Here is a 20,930-nt window from a genome sequence, read left to right as displayed (position 1 = left end):
TCTTGGGGGCTCGACAAGCGTCACTGGCCCTTTTTTCTCCTGGCACTTGTCTCGTCCCCTCGGATCGGAGCCACTTCGTTCGTTTTATGCGTTTCGGAAACTGAAAAACAACGCCCGACGAGCACAGATCGACGCTGTCTCCCGGAAGCGAAAGTCACCGCACGTCGTTAAAACCGCGGGGTCTAAATCCGTTTCGAATTTGGAACGTTTAGGGATGCGCCAGTAAAATCAATCACATTCATTTCGCTGAGTAAATTTCTCCAGAACTTTTATATCGGATCATAAGTTCCTCAGAGTTTTTAGTTACTGGTGCCATCTGGTTGGATAAGGTACTATCGGTCCATCAATATATTTGATCAAGAAACAATTACATTTGGCCTATTCCATATTAACTTCAGGCCAAGTACTGTCAGTTCTGAATGAGATGGACATTTATAAAATGTATCTTATTAGGATGTTATTGGACCTATATTGGGTTGTAACCTTAAGTTGGATCACTTGGAGATCAAAATGGAGCACTTGGTAGACCATTTAAAACATTATGATATAATAATGAGGTTCAGACTAGTTGGGGCGTAGGCAACGTAACATAAATAAAAAAGTAGTTAGCGAGTAGGTGAACTCCTGTTTCAGAGTACAACAGACAGTCGCTGACGGTGGGATCCCGTTAAGACAGCCGGATGCGGCTTGTTTTCGCGACGTTTTCGCGGCGCCGCTGGCCGCGCCGAAAGTGCAGAAAACCGTGGCCGCGCGAAAATAGCGGTAACTCGGTATAATGCGATGCAGTAGCGGATACGTTGTTACAGTAATGCTATCGCACACGAGTACGCACACGCGTGTCACGAGCGTCTGTCTCTTTTCGAGCCAGAACAATAGCCGCAAGAAGAAACGGATCTCGTAGCATGATCGAATCACGGCTCATTCGATGACTTTGTAGGATGCCAGAGCAATTAAATCTGCTCCGCCATACGTAGAAACCGTACTGGATAAATCGGAAACAAGCAACTCGTATGGATACACACCAAATATTTATTTTGCAAATATAACAGAAACAATAGAAAGAGTTACTGGTTTGGGGCTCGTTAAATGCTCTAGTTAAACTGGTTTCTAATAATTTACAGTTTCTAGTAATTTAAGTTTCTCGAGTAACTAAGTTTCTTGCAAACTGGAGGAAAATGTTAACTATATTTAGATATCTTTAACACCCTACGGAATTACTTTTATAGGACACAATTTATTACCGCCACGTAACAAGCAGCTCGCAACCGGAAGCACGGTTCAGGTGTTACTTATATCCCTTATCAGGACAGCCGATCGTTGCAACCCCATGAGATGGTATGTGACTCATTGTCCTCGTTCGAAAATCTTCATTTTGAAAACATAAATCCGCGTTAAAGAGTCTAGGTGCCTCGAGTTAAAACGAGGATTGCGACCCCATCGTTACGCTGATAAAGTAACTTTTTTTAATACCGTGTGTACCTTACGGAAATACTTTTATATGAGTGCAATTTACTACAGCCACGTAGAGAACAACAAAGTTCGCAGCTCGCTACCGGAAGCACGGTTCAGGTGTTACTTATATCCCTTATCAGAACGGGCCGGTCGTTGCGACCCCATGAGACGGTTTGTGGCTCATTGTCCACGTTCGAAACGGACGGCGCAAGGCCGTATAAATATCGGACCAGCATATCGCGCATGCATATCGTTCGTTTCCCTGCGGCTACTCTCTCTTTCTTCATCTTCTTGACTACGCGTTCGTTTGAGGTTGCAACATTGAACTACACTCGAGTGTGAACTCGAGCTACTATTGATTGCCATTCAGAATTTTTTTCAAATATCCGGTCATATTTTGTTTGAAAAAAATTAACAAGTTTATTGCTCTTGTTTTGTGGAGTGCATTAGTACTGCAGCTTTAGATATTATTTATTAGATTCATGAATGAAATTCATTTCTAAGTCTTCATTTATAGCTTATAGTTCAAGTTTATAGATACAGTTTGAAATTACGGTTTGTAGTTACGGTTTACAGTTAGTTTATAGGTACAGTTTGCAATTGCAGTTTATAGTTATTGTTAATACAATTCGTAGTGATGGTTTGAAATTAGTTACAGTTTGGAGTTGTAGTTTGGAGTTGTAGTGTGGAGTTACAGTTTGGAGTTGTAATTGGATGCTACAGTTTGGAGTTATAGTTTGGAATTACAGTTTGGCGTTATAATTAGATGCTACAGTTTGGAGTTACAGTTTACAGTTACAACTTGTAGTTACAATTTGCAGGTATAGTTTGTAGTTGCAGTATGTGGTTACAACTTGTAGTTACAGTTTGTAGTTGCAGTTTGAAGTTATAATTTGATACTACAGTTTGGAGTTATAGTATGGAGTTACAATTGGATGCTACAGTTTGGCGTTACAGTTTGTAGTTACTACTTATGGTTACAGTTTGCAGGTATAGTCTGTAATTTCAGTATGTAGTTACAATTTGTAGTTACAGTATGTGGTTACAGTTTGTAGTTGCTGCATGTGGATTCAGTTTATAGTTGCAGTTTGAAGTTATAATTTGATGCTATAGTTTGGAGTTACAGTTTACAGTCACAGTTTACAGCTATAGCTTGCAGTTCAAATTTGTAGGCTTAGTTTGTAGTTACAGTTTGTAACTGTAGTTTGTAGTTAAAGTTTGTAGACACAGTTTATAGTTACAGTTTGTAGCTACAGTGTGTAGTTATCATTTGTGGATACAGTTTGCAGTTACAGTTGTAGTTACTGTTTGCAGTTAATGTTTGTAGTTATAATTTGTGATTATAGTTTGTAGTTAAAGTTTGTAGGCACAGTTCGTAGTTACAGTTTGTAGCTGTAGTTTGTAGTTATAGTTTGTAGCTGTAGTTTGTGGTTGAAGGTTATAGTTACAGTTTGTAGCTATAGTTTGCAGTTAAAGTTTGTAGGCACAGTTTGCAGTTATAGTTTGTATCTGTAGTTTGAAATTGAAGTTTGTAGCTGTAGTTTGTAATTGTAGGTTGTAGCTGTAGTTTGTTGTTACAGTTTGTAGCTACAGTTTGCAATTAAAGTTTGTAGGCCCAGTTTGTAGTTACAGTTTGTAGCTGTAGTTTGTAGTTATAGTTTGTAGTTATAGTTTGTAGTTATAGTTTGTAGTTATAGTTTGTAGTTGTAGTTTGTAGTTATAGTTTGTAACTGTAGTTTGAAGTTGAAGTTTGTAGCTGTAGTTTGTAGTTACAGTTTCTAGCTGTAGTTTGTAGTTGTAGTTTGTGGTTGTAGTTTGTAGTTACAGTTTGTAGCTACAGTTTGCAATTAAAGTTTGTAGGCATAGTTTGTAGTTACAGTTTGTAGCTGTAGTTTGTAGTTAAACTTTGTAGGTCCAGTTTGTAGGAACAGTCTGTATCTGTAGTTTGTAGTTAAACTTTGTAGGTCCAGTTTGTAGTAACAGTCTGTATCTGTAGTTTGTAGTTAAAGTTTGTAGGTCCAGTTTATAGTTACAGTTTGTAGCCAACGTTTCTAGCTGCCGTTTGTAGGTACAGTTTGTAGTTGCAGTACGTGGTTACAGTTTGCAGTCAACAGTTGCTAGTTACTTCCCAAGAAAAGCAGGTTACGTATGATTTGAAGAAGTGCATTGCATACAGCCCGTAAAGATTAGTTCATATCCGAACGAAAAGGCAATGATTTAGACCATCGAAAGACAAAGACCTGGGAAAGGTATACGAAACTGCCACGGATTTCCAGTTATCACTCTGTCCATCTGCGGTCCCGCTAATTTCTCTGCACGCCTCGCGCTTCTTTCGTTCCCAACGTTATCATCATCGCTCTTTACGAGCGCATTTGCATCGGCCCGGAACCGCTTCAGAGCCGGGCACAAGCGTAAGAGGAACAGGAAGAAGAAGGAGACTACCAAGAAGGAATAGGACGAAAAAGAAACGAAAGCACCTTGAGGAAGGGGAACGTGCGAATGACGTTGCTTAATAACCCGTATACCGATTCGCGTATGTCTGCGGTTAAGCCTGTGTCGTACACGTACGAGTCAACGTTAGTCGAGATACGCGTCGGCTCACCAAGACGTCTGGCGTCGGCGCATAATGCGACCAGCTCAACCGTGCAACGCGCGCACGTAATTTCGTCGATTCTAATTGCGATGAGTTACAATTAGAAAGCGCACTAATTGAAAGCGTTTCGCAATTCGCGATGGCGCAAAAGTTCGCGGATCTTCGCGAGCCGTATGATTTACCGGCTCGACGTGGGATCCAGCGTTGCGAGGCCGTGCCTTCACTTCGAACCGCTTTGATTTCGATTTACAAAAAATTCGATACACTAAAGCACTATTTCGGACGCACGTGGCGCTTACGGAAACAAAGGATCGATTTTATTCTTTCTTGTAAATTCACGTGTTTTGCATGAAGTCTGTATTAAGAGAAATTTTTATTTTAAATATGCATCGATGATTTTTAAATAAACATCGGTAATAGCTTTATAATAAATGCACTGATTTTAATTCTATAATAAATCATCGATAGCTTGTACTGAAGAATTAAAGTACTTATAACGGAAAGCACTTATAACGTCCATGTTTAATCATTTTCCACAAATGTTTACATCGGTAATTTTTAAATAAACATATCGGTAATAACTTTATAATAAATGTTTGTATAGGTAATTATAAAATAAACATATCGGTAATAATTATGTCATAAATGTTTGTACAGATGCTAATTTTATAATAAATTATATCGGTAATATTAAAATAAAAATATCGGTTTTATACTAAAAGTTAAGTCCGTAGCATGAAAATGAAATAGCATCGGTTTATCGAGTACCGGTGTACAACCGAGTGTATAAAACCGTTATATATATTTAATTTGCTATTTACACCGTTATGAATATTTCAGCTCTGACAAGAGTATCAGTCAGATGCAAGAATAAAATAGAATTTTTTTCAGAGCGAAACACGAGAATACCCGGTTAAGATATCGGTTTGGAAACGGTAGTGCGCGTGTATTCGTTTGTATTAAATTAGTTTCTATTCGATTGGTCTCAATGCAACGCTTCCGCAGAGAATCTGCCGCGGCGCAGTCACGCACACATGAAAACGGGAGAGCCTACTTAAAGGCCTGTACGCAAGTGTATCCGTTTAGTACTCGCCTCTAGTGGCGCACGTTCGAACCAACGTTACACATGCATGGATACACGTGTGTACAAGACTTCACGTGTGTACGAATATTACCGACACTGTACTTAGCGTACATTCAAAGACCGATGCACAGATAACTTCACCGTAGAAACCAGAGTTACCGAGGATCGTTTTGCTTTACGACCGTTTACGTGCACTCGGAAGAATTCAGCCCGGTGCGTGTTACTGCACGTGAACGCCAGTTTACAGACTCTTTTCTCTTTTCTCCTTTTACAGATACGTCAAACTTTCGATCGAACGCGATCGCTTCTGTAATTAACACGTTCAGACGTCGGGGTGAATAATTTTATGTTCCCACTGACGTAACTGAAAATTAGGATTTTCATTTTATAACTTAAGTGTTGTATTTGTTTTTTGTAGTTTCAATTTATAGTTGGGAAGTATTTTCAGTTAGCAAGTGAACAAGTTGTGTACTTATAGTTTTAACTCCCTCTTAGGGTTAATAAGATTAACCTTGAGAACATAGAGTGTACATAATCTCTTATGTGTCAGTTCTTTTTCTAAACAATACCTAAAGCATGTAATTTTAAAGAAACTCCATACTAAATAAATGTTTGCAAATTCCCTGGATGAGAAATTATTTAAAGAACCCTCCCAGTGTCTTTAAATTACAAAATATACGAAAAATCGTGTGTAAAATTTTGAAACCAACCACGTACTAATTTTAAAGAAACTCCATACTAAATAAATGTTTGCAAATTCCTTGGATGAGGAATTATTTAAAGAACCCTCCCAGTGTCTTTAAATTACAAAATATACGAAAAATCATGTGTAAAATTTTGAAGCCAACCATGTATTTTAAAGAAACTCCATACTAAATAAATGTTTGCAAATTCCCTGGATGAGAAATTATTTAAAGAATCTTCCCAGTGTCTTCAAATTACAAAATACATGAAAAATCGTGTATAAAATTTTGAAGCCAACCATGTACTAATTTTAAAGAAACTCCATACTAAATAAATGTTTGCAAATTCCCTGGATGAGAAATTATTTAAAGAACCTTCCCAGTGTCCTCAAATTACAAAATATACGAAAAAGCGTGTGTAAAATTTTGAGACCAACCATGTATTTTAAAGAAACCCTAAATAAATGTTTGCAAATTTCCTAAACGAACCTTTATTTAAAAAACCTCCCCAGTGTCTTCAAATTACAAAATAGAAGAATGTAAAATGAAACGAAAAGTATGAGAATAAACATGGAGGAGAAACAATTGAAGCTTACAAAGAGTTCAGCCGCAAAGTATCTGACCGGATGAACGCGGGTAACCGGTGCACGATGTTCCAAATGAAGTAACAATTGTGACGCATGGCTATACCGATTACGAAAGTTTGATATTCCAGGGACTTTTGCGCGCTGCTAACTGTTACCGATTGCAGTAAATTCTGCGAGCGATGCCCACGACGCCACAATAAATTTCCATGAACGTACGTTCGTGAATCACGTGCCGCAGCTGCTATTGTCTAGAAAAGAAGAAACTCGTTCTACCATGACGACGATTGCATGGTGTTTGCGATCAATTTTTTTTCATTATTACGCGATGATGGTTTTCCGAGAAATTTGATTTTTTTGTCGACGTTGTCGATAATTAGCTACCGATTGCTGTTCTGTTTCGTTACTTTGTAATTGTAGGTTAGGTAATCTGACCTTTAATTTATCTTGTTGCACGATTTTAGATTAATACGGTCGAAAAAACATTGTTATAGTGATTTCACTTTTGGTAGAAAATGTTAGAATGATTATCACTTATTATAATTATGGTTTTTTAAGAATAATTTCTGATAGTAATTTCGTAAGAATGGTAACCTCGTCACTGCAAATCACTAAATTTAAAGTATTACATAGGGTTTTAGGTAGTTTTGCATAGGGTCTTGTATTAATTCTTGTGGTCTTGTAATAATTTTCCAAGAATAATTTTACAGAAGTTTGGAAAATGGCTGAAAATATTAAGTTTGCAAGAATGGTAACTTTATGGTCGCAACTTCAAATGGTAATTTTGTAACAGTAACTTAGCAAAACTGTCAGTTGAAAATATTAATTTTGCAAGATTATATTATTATAATATTAATTCTACAAAACACTGAATCTGCAATTTTAATCTTGCAAGAATGGTAACTTTATGGTAACATCTTCAAATGGTAACTTTGTAACACTAACTTAACAAAACTGTCAGTTGAAAATATTAATTTTGCAAGATTATAGTATTATAATATTAATTCTACAAAACACTCAATCGATAGTTTTAATCTTGCACGAATGGTAGCTTTATGGTCGCGATTTCAAATGGTAATTTTGTAACACTAACTTAGCAAAACTGTCAGTCGAAAATATTAACTTTGCAAGATTATAGTATTATAATATTAATTTTACAAAACAATCGACAATTTTAATCTTGCAAGAATGGTAACTTTATGGTAGCAACTTCAAATGGTAATTTTGTAACACTTTAGCAAAACTGTCAGTTGAAAATTTTCCAAAACAAGCAATCGAAAATATAAATATTGCAGTAATTTTGCAAAAATATAAAACACGAAGTGTTCAAAAATATGCAGAAACTCCATTAAGGCTTCAGAAGCAAGATTCGCCATTTTGATAAGATTAAAAGGGCGAAACGAAAGTTCGCAAAGGAGCGTTTCCAAAACAACGCTCCTAACCTCAAATCGAATTACACGCAATGCATTTCCGAGCCGGTGTCGCGAATGCTAATTAACGTTTCGCAAGTTTCCGCGACAACGGTGCAGGTGTAATGCGTAAGTGCCTAATGCGCGGAAGTTCGTCGCAGACAGACTCTCGGTTAGAATTGAAGGAACTTTTCGGCGAAACGATAAACCGATTTGCCAGGCCGGCGCTAGTTAGCCAGACACGGGACAGCCATATTCGCGCTTCGGCCATTATCCTGTTTCGGACGCGACTGTAATTAAGCCTGTTTCCGGGGATTAGCGCGAACGTACGCGCGCGCGCGACAGCGAGCGAGCACGTTCTCCATCCAGGACTGTCGAGTTGCTTTTCTTTTTGGTCCCGGAGTCCATTACGGCCCGGAACAACTACCGGATGGAATAGTTTCGCGAACAAACGTCCATTCGAACGACTCAATCCGGTTTTTACCATTTTTTCGACTACGAATTGCCCCTTCAAGGATTGATGAGCTTTTCAACTCAAATCCAATTTTACCTGTGTTCTGATAACTAAACCGCGCGAATTTGAACTGAAATTCAAATTTCAGGTATATAGAGTAGGGATTTTAAAGTTACACACGATTAAACACCTAACGATTGTTTCATTTGTAATGGCTTTTAACGTAGCTAATCTTTTAATCTAACATTTATCATACTAAAGGAAATTCAAAGCAGATATTTCTCTTTGAGGGATTAATAGATGTAACCGAGAAATGATGTACACATGGGAGAATTGAATGTATTGAATTATGTATTCAAATTCCATGAAAAAATAACATATTAACATATTAGTAATATGTAAGCAAGAATATGCGATAAGTGTTTTGAATTTCGACGTCCTCCACATATCGACGTCCTCTACGTCCTCTCCTGTAAAATCTTAGGTGACTTTGATTTCAAGGAAATCCTTCAAAATTTCGTTGACTGATATACCAACTAAAACTCTAGTTTCAAATTCTTCATCAGACTGCATTAATTCTTTGTTACCAAATGTATGAATAATCTGTTTACGAATTATTATTTAGCAATAGAGTTATATTTATATAAACGTAGAATGTAATAATGGACTACGAGATGACAACATAGCAGACAGGAAAGAATATTTGGTTTGTTTACAGCCTTTTCAGTTTTGTTTTATAACGCGGTACTTTGAGGAGTAATAAAGGCGAACGGTAAACTCATGGGTGGTCTGATAGGATACGTGAATACTCGTTTGACTACGGAGTAAAGAACAGTATACCCGGTATTAGAAAAGTGAAGAAATGAGCAACTACTAAAGTGTTAAGGTCATAAAAGTCACGCCAGCATCGTTGTCCAGATTTCCCACGTGCCACTGAGTTGCTGCATTTCCTAGCAGCGGGTGGTTAAGCCGGACCCTGTGTACCATGCCAGTGGTTTCCATGAACGGGTCCCTGATAGAAGGTCGACCGGACTTTCAAATGGGCATCAGCGTATATCGATTTATGACCGTGTTCTTCCTCATTAGGAGGATCGGCCGATTTCGTAGGTGCTCTTTTGACGCGGTCGTAGCAGTGCGATCCGGTCCTAAAGTGGTGACGCAACGGTCGAACGAGACCCCAATAGGTCGAGATGAGAGCCATTGTATGGCAATCTTATAATTTAGACAATCACCGATCAATTGAATGGGCCTTTACTACTGCTATACATGCAGCGCCCGTACACCGGCGAGAGTGAATGATGAATGAATGAAGGGACAAGACCGAATGAATGGACAGATAGTTGGCTCCGCTTAAACGTTCGTAAATAACCGGCCGCTTCATTCAATTACTTTCAATCGCTTCGAGCCAATAGATACAATTTAGAAAAAAAAGAAGAAAGGAAAAGGAGGCTTCGAGATGGACCGCGGTACCCGCGGCTCGACCCGCAGCCCCACTGTCTCTTCTCTGGGCCCTCCATGTCATCGATACTACATTTGTCGAATCTAATCGATACTATATTTGTCATCGATCTAATCGAAGGAATCCAGATTGGAAATTGATCAATTCATATTTTACTGTCAATTGCTCGGGGACACTTTATGTGATTCAATTGCAGATACCAGATGTTCAGATGAACATCTGGAGTATGTGCATACAAAAATATATTTTTTCTACTTTCGTGATTATGTTGTCACATGATTCATTTACTGTAGGCTTAAATGGAAGATATATAATTTAATATTAATCCTGTACCTATAAATAAGCCCTTCATGGATGATCATTTTTAGAAACCCTGATTGCAGTTTAATGAAATTTAATACAATTTTCATGTGTATTTCTTTGTTCTCTAATTTAAAATCAAGGTACAATGTAATTGTAAATAATCTATTCACTTTTATTAATAATTAAATTTGGTAATTTAATTAATTTGCTGGTTTCAGTTTTAGATAATAAATTTACTAATCTAATAATTTATGAATTTTAATTTTAGATAACCTACTAATTTTAATTTTAGTTAATGTAATTATCTATCAATTTTCATTTTTATTGATCTTTTAACCTACTCATTTTAATTTTAGTTAATGTAATTATCTATCAATTTTAATTTTTGTTGATTTATTACGTATTGGTTTTAACTTTAATTAATCTAATAACTTATCACATTTAATTTTTGTTGATTTATTAACCTATTGATTTTAATTTTAGTTAATCTAATAACCTATCAATATTAATTTTAACCGACCTATTAATCTATTAATTTTAATTTTAAATAATCTATCAATTTTCATCTGTAAACCTACTAATATTAATTTTGACCCGTTAGCCCACTAATTGTAATCTCACAATCTATTAATTTTACCCAATTAAAAAGATAAAGAGAAAAATTCACTTAACCTCAAATCCGAAGTAAAGAAACAATCCTTATTTTTAGCCCGATGCGGCATAAAAGTTCCAAAAAAATTCTTCGCAGGTGTCAAAAAGTATTTTACGATGTCAAGGATTTATGGCTGTGTTAAAAAACCTGCATGTTCTCCGTGAGGCTGTTCTTCTGCATGACAATACACATTGCCGGAAAAAGAGAAGAAAAAGATACATAAAGTCTCGAAGTAAGAATTTCGCGCCAAGTGTATGTGTTTCGTTGACAATTAACAGGATTCGCCAAAGAATTATTCCCCTTTTGCAGCGACATGGTTACGATTCAAATAAATTACTCGCGGGCTTACATCGCACGATATTTTCACTCGATACTCCCCGTTCGGATAAATGCGAACCGACGTCCGTGTAAATACGCAATCTACCGACACGGACAACGTCGATAAGATAATTTGATCGAAAGTCCCGGCTCGGAGAAAATTACACCGATCAACCGCGTCATTAACGACTTCGGGACTAAGAAAATGCCTCAGGTTTTTCTCGAACCCTCAGAAAAATTCAACAAGTTGTGAGAAAACGCACGGAAATTCCTCGACTTTCATTATTAACTTTTGCCAGTTGTTAAATATCTCATTTTGTATTTTTATCATCTTTGCGATTTTTACAATTTTTTAAAGTTTTCACCATTTTTCCGATTTTGAAATTTACACGTTTTTTTTTAATTTCAGCAGAGGTTACAGTTTTTATGATTTTTCTTCATTTTCACTGTTTTTACAATTTTACAACTTTTTACAAATTTTTGCAGCTTTTATAATTTTTACAATTCATACAATTTTATAAATTTTTACAATTTATACAATTTTATAAATTTTTACAATTTATACGACTTTATAAATTTTTACAATTTGTACAATTTTATAAATTTTTAGAATTTATACAATTTTATAAATTTTTAGAATTTATATAATTTTATAAATTTTCACAATTTGTATAATTTTATAAATTGTCACAATTTATACAATTTTCCAACTTTGTTACAATTTTTGTGATTTTTAAAATTTTTACAGATACTTTGATTATCTAAAATTTGTATAGTATTCGCATCTTTACTGACTTTTTAAATTTTTTGAATTATCATAATGTTTGATCTATTTAATTTAGAGAAGTGATCAACAATTCTGACTTGTAAACTTCGTATGAAAAAATATATTCATGACCGTTCGAGCAATTAAACTACAAAGAGAAAGTCGAGCAATCAGAAACCGTCGCCAAAAAATGGCGAGTTGCTGATTTAACAAGAGCGACACTCGTTTCTTTTTTATAATTGATCGCCAGATGTCGTCGTATTCGTAAAGAAAAAGACGTCGATCAAAGTCACCCTCGTCTCGAGGGTTACGTAGGTGATAATTAGAAAAGTCTCGAGCACGTGATTCTGCCGCGTGGCTGGTGGCTGAAAGAAATCCGTGAAAAAAAAGACTGAAAGGCAAACGAAACGAGTCGTTGCGCTGACTTAATGGACGACGATTGGTACAGTTGGCCTTAGACGGCTTTCATACGGCCACGAGACTTGCAACACGTCACTTCCGGATGAATTTACATGCGTAAAACGAGATGATCGGGGTCTCGATTGTCGATAGCGAGTTTCCTTTTCCATTGCTCGACATCCATTCAACTCTTATCGATTTTTCTTCTAATTTTTTTGATACAACTGTATTTATATATTCTGTATTACACATATTAGTTTGTTTTTTTAATTTTTATCTACTTGGATTTTTTTTATTTTTCTTCAAATTTTCTTTCTTGTTCACAAGTATTTTTTGCTGAAGAATATATTTATTTGTTCTTCTCTAATTTTGGTAATCACTTAAATAAATATTATGAGAAGAAAATTTATAATTTTTAAAATATATGTATTTTTAAAAAAAATTTTATTTATGATGTCCATAATCTATTTAACAATGAATGTAAATATTCAATTTAATCATGATTTTTATAATCAGTTTAACGATAACAATTTTCATAATCAATTTAATGATAATAGTTTTCATAATCAATTTAATGATAATAGTTTTCATAATCAATTTATGTTATTTTTCAAACTTGGTAAAATTTCATCTTTTCAAACAAAATGTCTGAAATTTTTGTACAGAAAATTGATGTATTTAATAATATTATCAGAATGATAATATTTTATAATTTTTAATGATAATATTTCTTGTTACTAAGAAAAAAGGATTTTTCGATGCACAAATCAACAAATTGATAGAATTTGTAAATGCAACCTAACCTAACAAAATATATTTACCGTCGACCTCACAGTTATCGAACTCGATATAAACCGTATTGAACGACCATCAGAATTGCAAATAAATTGAAAAAAGCCTTAATTGGATGACAATTCTATCAAACAAAAATTCGCAGTCGTAATGGAGAATCAAAGGCAAAGAAATTTCATTTCATCCGTCATCGAACGATTAAGCATCGATAAAAAGTGGATGCTCGAGGTCCTCGCGGTAGGATGAAGTCGCTTGATATCGTGTACCCTCGACTGTTGAAGGCAGAACGAGCAAAATACATATGCATCTGTTGGATATATCGTATGCGCATCGATAAGATTGCTTTCGTAGGTCAAAGGATCGCGAACCCCTCGAGATTGATAGATCGAAACCGAGTATGCCGACAAGTGGACTCGAAACGAATCCGAGGGATGTTGGCTGGCTGCTGCTATCAGAACCAACAGGAAAGCTGGGCGTTTGCCCGCGACCTATTTCCGGCTGCTTATCAAACGCTCTTCCGTCCGAACGTTCGTTTCGGGAATTCAATTGTGGAGTGACTACGACTGATTCGACGAATATCTATTTATTTCACGGATTTAAATAAACGGTTATCTTTTGGTTGTCTTTTTAATATGTGTGGGGTATTGTGGTGGGTGCTCATTAGCGATGAGGTTGCATGAATTCATTCGTTTTCAAAATAATTTGTGGGTTCGCAAGTGATATGTGGAAAATTGAATATTGTGGTGATGGGTGTTTTGGAGTAGTTTGGTATTTTGGGGTTTTGGTATTTTGGTACTTTGATATTTTGATATTTTGGTATTTTGGTATTTTAGTATTTTAGTATTTTGGCATTTTAGTATTTTGGTAATTTGGTAATTTGGTATTTTAGTATTTTGGTATTTTTCTTATTTTGCTATTTTACTAGTTTGGTATTTTAGTATTTTGGTATTTGAGCGTTTTAGCATTTTAGTAATTTGGTATTAGGGTATTTTGATATTTGAGTATTTCAGAATTTGAGTATTTTGGCATTTAGGTATTTTAGTATTTTGGTATTTTGGTATTTTTGTGTTTTAGTATTAGGGTATTTTGGTTTTTTGGTATTTGAGTATTTCAGTATATTAGTATTTTGACACTTTAATATTTTGGCATTTTGATATTTTAGTATTTTGGTATTATAGTATTTGGATATGACAGTACATTTGTAGTTCAGTATTTTACTCTATTGAAACTTTAGTATTTTGCTATTTGTGTATTTTGGTATTTTAGTATTTTAATATTTTAGTATTGTAGTACTTTTATATTTTAGTATCTTAGTATTCTAGTATTTTAGTATTCTATGCTGGTATCCTAGTACCTTAGTACCCTAGTATTTTATGCTAGTATCCTAGTACCTCAGTGTCCAAGTACCTTAATATTCTATTATCCTAGTACCCTAGTATTCTATCATAGTATCCTCCTACTTTAGTACCCCAGTATTTTATGCTAGTATTCCAGTACCTTAGTGTCCTTGTACATTACTATTCAAGTATTCAAGTATTCCTATACGATTGTACTTCAATACCCTAATATTCTAGTATTCTAAAATCTCAGCACCACATTTATCATTATAGTATTTAGCACTTCAGTATCTTAGAATCTTAACATCCAATATTTTTAATATTCTACAGTGCTAATATCCAGCATATTTAAAAGGTTGTTCTCTAATTAAGCCGTTTGTTAACTAGCGTAATTATAGATATTTCTAAGATAAGTAAATACATATGCATTTCCCAAAGTCATTCCAAGAAATGAACATACAATAATTTGTTAAAATTAGTAGAAAATATGCAATTAATAATACAATAACGGGAAAACATTCTCATTTATATAATTATCGTGATGGTCAATAAAGTGTTAATATATTATTACTTAAAGTTACTATACAATTTTTCCCCCTGCGGATCTTGGAAATTAAATTTCTATCTTTCGATCCATTTTTGGACGTCTCTCATTCGATCCTTTCATTCGCCTTTCTTTCTTTATGCTGTTGATTTAGCTCGTTCCTTTGAATCCTTTTTATTACTCCCATTTTCCTTCGGGGCTCTCTCTTCTCCGCTCCCGGGCTCATTGTTGCTCCGCCTTTCGTTCGTACGTCGAATAACAGCTATTGAAAATCGTTGATTCATGAATAGTCATCGTATCGCCAATTAGCGGGTCGGATGAATATTCACGGGTGCGACGGACCGTCTATCGTTCACCTATACCCGCTTTGTCACGCGATAACGCTACTCTCCGCACGCTCGTAGTCTGCTGCGCGTTCGAACGCGGCCCGCCAACGGAGAAATAAATCAGAATGACGGATTAATCGGTTCGGTTGCCAGTTAGACTCGTACCCGTGTATGTTTCGATCGATGACTGCAAATAATCAACGCTGATGGCGAAACTGAAAAGCGAAATGAAAAAAACCATCTCGTTTAGGACCTAATGCGTCATTACGCTTTGTAACATACAAGATATAGCTTTCTGCGACTTCCATTCTTTCCAATTTGTAGATCATTATCAACTGTTTTTGCAGTATTTAATTTTTATTTTGGACTTAACTCATTTGGGACCTAATCTAACAGGTATCATCATTATTTAATAACGTCAAGCTTTATTATTTATTTTATTATTTATTTCCAGCTACTTTTGGGTTACTTAGAACCTAACCTCATAAAATAAACCTTTGGACGAAATTATTTTCTGAGATTTCCATAGAATTCTCAATTTGTAGACTACTTTCAGTAATTTTTAAGTTATTTTGGACCTTACCATTTTGTTCAGGACCTAACCTAACATATAACCTAACCGTTATTACTTAATAACATCAAGCTTTAGACAAGTCTTTTAAGATTTCCATCAAGATTTTTCCAACTTGTAAATGACTATTATCAACTACTTCTGGGTTACTTAGAACCTAACCTCATAAAATAAACCTTTGGACGAAATTATTTTCTGAGATTTCCATAGAATTCTCAATTTGTAGACTACTTTCAGTAATTTTTAAGTTATTTTGGACCTTACCATTTTGTTCAGGACCTAACCTAACATATAACCTAACCGGTATTACTTAATAACATCAAGCTTTAGACAAGTCTTTTAAGATTTCCATCAAGATTTTTCCAACTTGTAAATAACTATTATCAGCTATTTTTGAACCTAATTAGAACCTAACCGTTAACTTAACCTTGTTTAATCTAACCTTGTTTACAACTTAATCTAACAAATCGTTTCATAAACTCATAACATCAAATTTCACATGAAACACTCTTTTACGACTTTCATTCAGTCTCTTCCATTACTAGATGAATACTTTCAGTTACTTTTGTATTATTTTTACTTCTAACCTCGTTTAACCTAACTTTGTCTACGACTTTACCTAACAAGTCGTATCATAACCTCATAACATCAAATTTTATACAAAACACTCTTTTACGACTTTCATTCAATCTCTTCCATTACTAGATGAATACTTTCAGTTACTTTTGTGTTATTTTTACTTCTAGATGAGTATCTAGCATAAATCTTAATTTAAATGAACCCTCAAGTATGTGCAGCGTATATCAGTGAGATCTGCAGACACTAAGCTTCCATTTTTTTATTTAAATTTTCAATTTTCCTCCCTATACTGTTATTATGTACGCACGAATAGGAGGAGATTATATAGATTGCTGATATGTATATTATTCGATGAGGGGAGTACATCCGCGAGGCGGGAAATTTGAATGAGAATTAATTTCGCGTAGATATAAGTAGTAAAAATATGGAATAATTGTTGCTTGAATAATCGTTTCTTTGCACGAATGCGTGCGCTGGTTCTTAGACTAGGATTAATAACCTATTTCTATATTTTATATATTCTTTTATTTCTTTTATATATTTTCATTTTATTACATTTCTGTATTTCTATATTTCTATATTTCTACATTTTTGAATTTCAATGTCGACAAATCTGAAAATTAGGAATTTGAAACTTAGCAACTTTAACAAACTGCAATTCCTAGTTTTCAGCTCTAGTTTTTCAAAATCTCAAATTATTCAAAGCATGAAAATTCACAACTTTCAAAGTTTTGTTATCTTAAAAAATGATAAAACAAAAATAAAAAATTTTGTATTATATTTAAATCATTATCTACATTAAAAAATAAAAAATTCATAATTTCTACTATTAATACAATCCTAACAGCATCTACACAAAAATTTAAAATAAATCAGCTCGTTTTCCTAGACACGTGGTTATTTCATTTAGTGTTTAGTTCACATTATTATTATTATTCTAAAAACTATTACTCTAAAAACTAGCATATCTCCCTTTCAAGTATCACATTCGGCAGAGCCCACAGTAGTCGACGCGTTAAACGCCCGTTCGCCGCCGCCGTATAATAAACAAGCGCGAAATAAGATCCCGAAACAAAGGAACAGGTCCCAGAGGAACGCGAAGGAAAGAGGAGATGCGCATACCTAAGGCGCGTTTACATTTGTTGATTATAGCAATATCGGCGCAAATTATGATTCCCAGGTAATTGCTCGCTCGCTGCGCACCCTAGGTCACCTCCCTCTCTTTTCTGCATAGTTCCCCTCTCTCTTTCGCCGATAATCACGCGGATGCAGTAATCGCACATGTCGAACATAAATTCGTGCGTGCATCGCGCGCTTGCGTCGGCTGAAAGCGACGCTGTGCGACAACGCAGACGTGGTGCCACCCCCGCGACGCCCTGCGACGCCCGGCTAAATTACCCGTCATCGGCATTGGTCATCGTCGATGACAAAGGAAACGACACGTTCTCCGCTGATCGGCTCATTTAAATCACCCGCCGACTCCATTCAACCTTTCACTTCCGTTCGACTTCCGCGCTTTTCATGGGCCTTCGACGATTTCTACCCTCTAATTTCGCTTCCTTTTCACTGTTAGGTTTCTCACGGATTTTTGGTGATTTCGACGCTGACGGGAGCGCTTATCGGTCAGAAATTTCTTATATCGTAGTTTATGCTTTATGTATATTGCATTTTTATAGGATTTGTATCGCTGAAGGGTAAAATTGTGAAAGTGTTTTTGGGATATCGAATTTTTTTTTATTGAAATTGGGATGATTGAAATTTTAGGTTAGGTTAGGTTTGGTCTGATTAGGTTAGCGGGAGCGCAAATATAGATCAGAAATTTGCTATATCGCATAGTTTATACTTTATGTATATTGCATTTTTGTAAGTTTTGTAACACTTGCTTGTGAAACTGTAAAAGTGTTTTTGGGATAATGAGTTTTTTTTTTTTAACAAAATTGGGATGGTTGAAATTTTAGGTTAGGTTTGTCACATTGGATCAGATTAAATTAGATAAGCCAGTTTAAATTATGTTAAACTGTGTCAGATGAGGTTAGGTGAAATTATTTTAGATAAGCTAGATTTAGATTAAATTTTATTAGATGAGGCTAGGTCAAATTATGTTAGATACGCTTAGTTTAGATAGAAATTAAAGAAGGTTAGGTCAGATTAAATTAAATTGAATGTTGAATTAGATTAGTGTAGGATCAAATTGGATTAGAGTAAGTTAGGTTAGGTTAGCTTGAACGACAGTAAATTAGCTCAGGTTAAATTAGCTTTGATAAGCTTAGCATAAATTAGATTAAACTGTATTAAATGATGTTAGGTCAAATTATCTTAGATAAGCGTATTTTCGATAAAATTGTATTAAATGAGGTTAGGTTGGTTTAAATTAAATTAGATGTAAGGTTAGATTAGTGTAGACTTGATTAGGAGGAATTAGTGTAGGTTAGGTTATATCAACCTAAATTAAAGTAAATTATATTAAGTTGCATTGATTAGATGAAACTAAATTGAATTAGATCAAATTAAATTAGATTAGATTTTAAATTAAATTAAATTAAATTATATTTCATTATAGTTACGTTATATTATTAGCAAATTTAAATTAAATTTAATTATATTGGAATTAAATGAAATTAGATCAAGTGTAACTACAAACACGTAAACTATTCATGAAATTTAGATTAGATTAAATTATATTGAATTTGGGTCAGCTTAAATTTGAGTAACGTTAGGTGATATTTATTCTTCTCTCATTTTATGTATAACAATAACGGTGTACAATAACCAGACTTTGAATGCACAACACTTTCTCAATTTGAGAAATTTGATAGGTTAGGTCATAACCTAAATATGTCACTTCAACGTATGCAGTTAACTGTTCCCTCAGCTTTTATAGGCGGTTTATGAGACCATTCGATCTTTAAAAAGTATCGAATTCGAAGAGTTTCGAAATGTATCGATAATTTATTGGGAAATAAAGTTGATCAATATCCTGAGTTTGTGTTCATGTTATGCAGCAATAAATATTGTAGAGGCAGTAAACATATCATGGTTATATAAGTTTTCGTTTGTATCGGTGGAGGATTAATTGTTCGGTTTGCAACATTTTTTGTATCGAATTGTGCTTGACATTTTGGTGAAAAAATAGCTGGAAATTGAACGCATAGACTTTTTGTTAAAATATTTTATTTCAATATAAATTATTGCGATGATTTTTACGATGTTCGAATTTATACGAATTTTTACGGTTCTCGATCATGTATTTGTTTAAATTTTTACGAGGTATCGATATTCCTGCCCATAAAGATCCTTTTGATAACCGCTGTAAATTATATGTAATATGATAATACGATCGAAAATATCTCGATGTGATTTTAATTTATATCTTACGATGCACACAAATTACGATCGCGCCAATTAAAACTGTAAGGGATATTTTAAGTTTCCAATTTTCTTCAATTAGATTTAAATTACTCGAGTGCTGACGGGGTTAATAATATTTGTTTAAATAACTAAATGTGAGGAAAATATGTAAGTGAACTCAAAGTTGCGCGAGCAGAATGCTGGAGCTATATTTAGGTTATATTACTGTTTAACTGTTTAATTGTATTGTTTAAATTGATTTAAAATGTTGTATTGATTGTATTGTTTATTTTAACTTTAATATTCAATTTTATTTACTCGACGGATTCCATATACGAGAGTTCTGGAAATGAAAATGATTCTTTCGATAATCAGGGCTGTCACCGCTCGAAGGCTTGGAAATATCTGGTTTTAATACTAATCCCCTTGCTTCGATTTTATCAGAAATATCTCTTGTCGAAAAAATAAACCAATGAGGAAATTGTAGTGTTTATAGGGTGTCTTAAAAATACTTTTAATAATATTTAACAATATTGAAAAAAACCTAACCTAACATAAGATGTCCACTTGGTTCATTTTTCAGTTAGAACACTTTTAAATTAGATATATTAATTATATATTATTGAAAGTGTTTTCTAAATACTCTACGATATCAGAAATGCATAATTTACTGTGTGATTTATATACATTTTTTACATATATGCGGACGCGCAAAATATCGGTTCTTTTGGCGGGAATTTAAACGTCAATTAAATCTGCAATACCTTTTTAACTTTACAAAAATTTTAAATTCTTAGAATGATAGTAAAAAGAAAATGACATTAAACAAATTTCCTCTATTATTTTATTCAAAACTGTAATATTGCAAATTAACAGTACGATGTAGTATTTTACAAATTTGCAGTATGTGTAATATTGAAAATTTGCAATTTCTGTAATATGCAATATTAGAATTTTTCAACATGTATAATGTACAATATTACAAATTTGTATTATATATAGTACATAATTTTACAATCGTTATTTCGCTAGAATCGGTATTCTATTACAAATTGATCTGTTGTTAGAGTCAGTGTTTTGTTAGAATCGATACTAGGTTAGAATCAGTATTTTGTCCAAAAAAAAGAGTCGAGGTTTTGTAGAGGGAGTAAAGAATCTACTCGGTATTAAATCTCGTCGATCGCAACGCACATAACCTAAAATAATTATCCTTTCGTGTGTTATCTTACTATAGCATAGAATGCAGAGATATAATCCAGACAGAAAATAAGCAACAA

General features: G+C 34.3%; 1 protein-coding gene across 9 annotated transcripts in view; it reads right to left on the bottom strand.

The window, feature by feature from the left end:
* Positions 1–20,930, bottom strand: part of cut (homeobox protein, cut) — a 168,777-nt gene that overhangs the window by 124,763 nt on the left and 23,084 nt on the right. The window lies entirely within an intron of this gene.

Source organism: Megachile rotundata, chromosome 16 (genome assembly GCF_050947335.1).
Source record: "Megachile rotundata isolate GNS110a chromosome 16, iyMegRotu1, whole genome shotgun sequence".
Lineage (NCBI taxonomy): Eukaryota > Metazoa > Arthropoda > Insecta > Hymenoptera > Megachilidae > Megachile > Megachile rotundata.
Note: the sequence above shows the minus strand (reverse complement) of the source record. Positions and strands in the feature narration are given on the sequence as shown.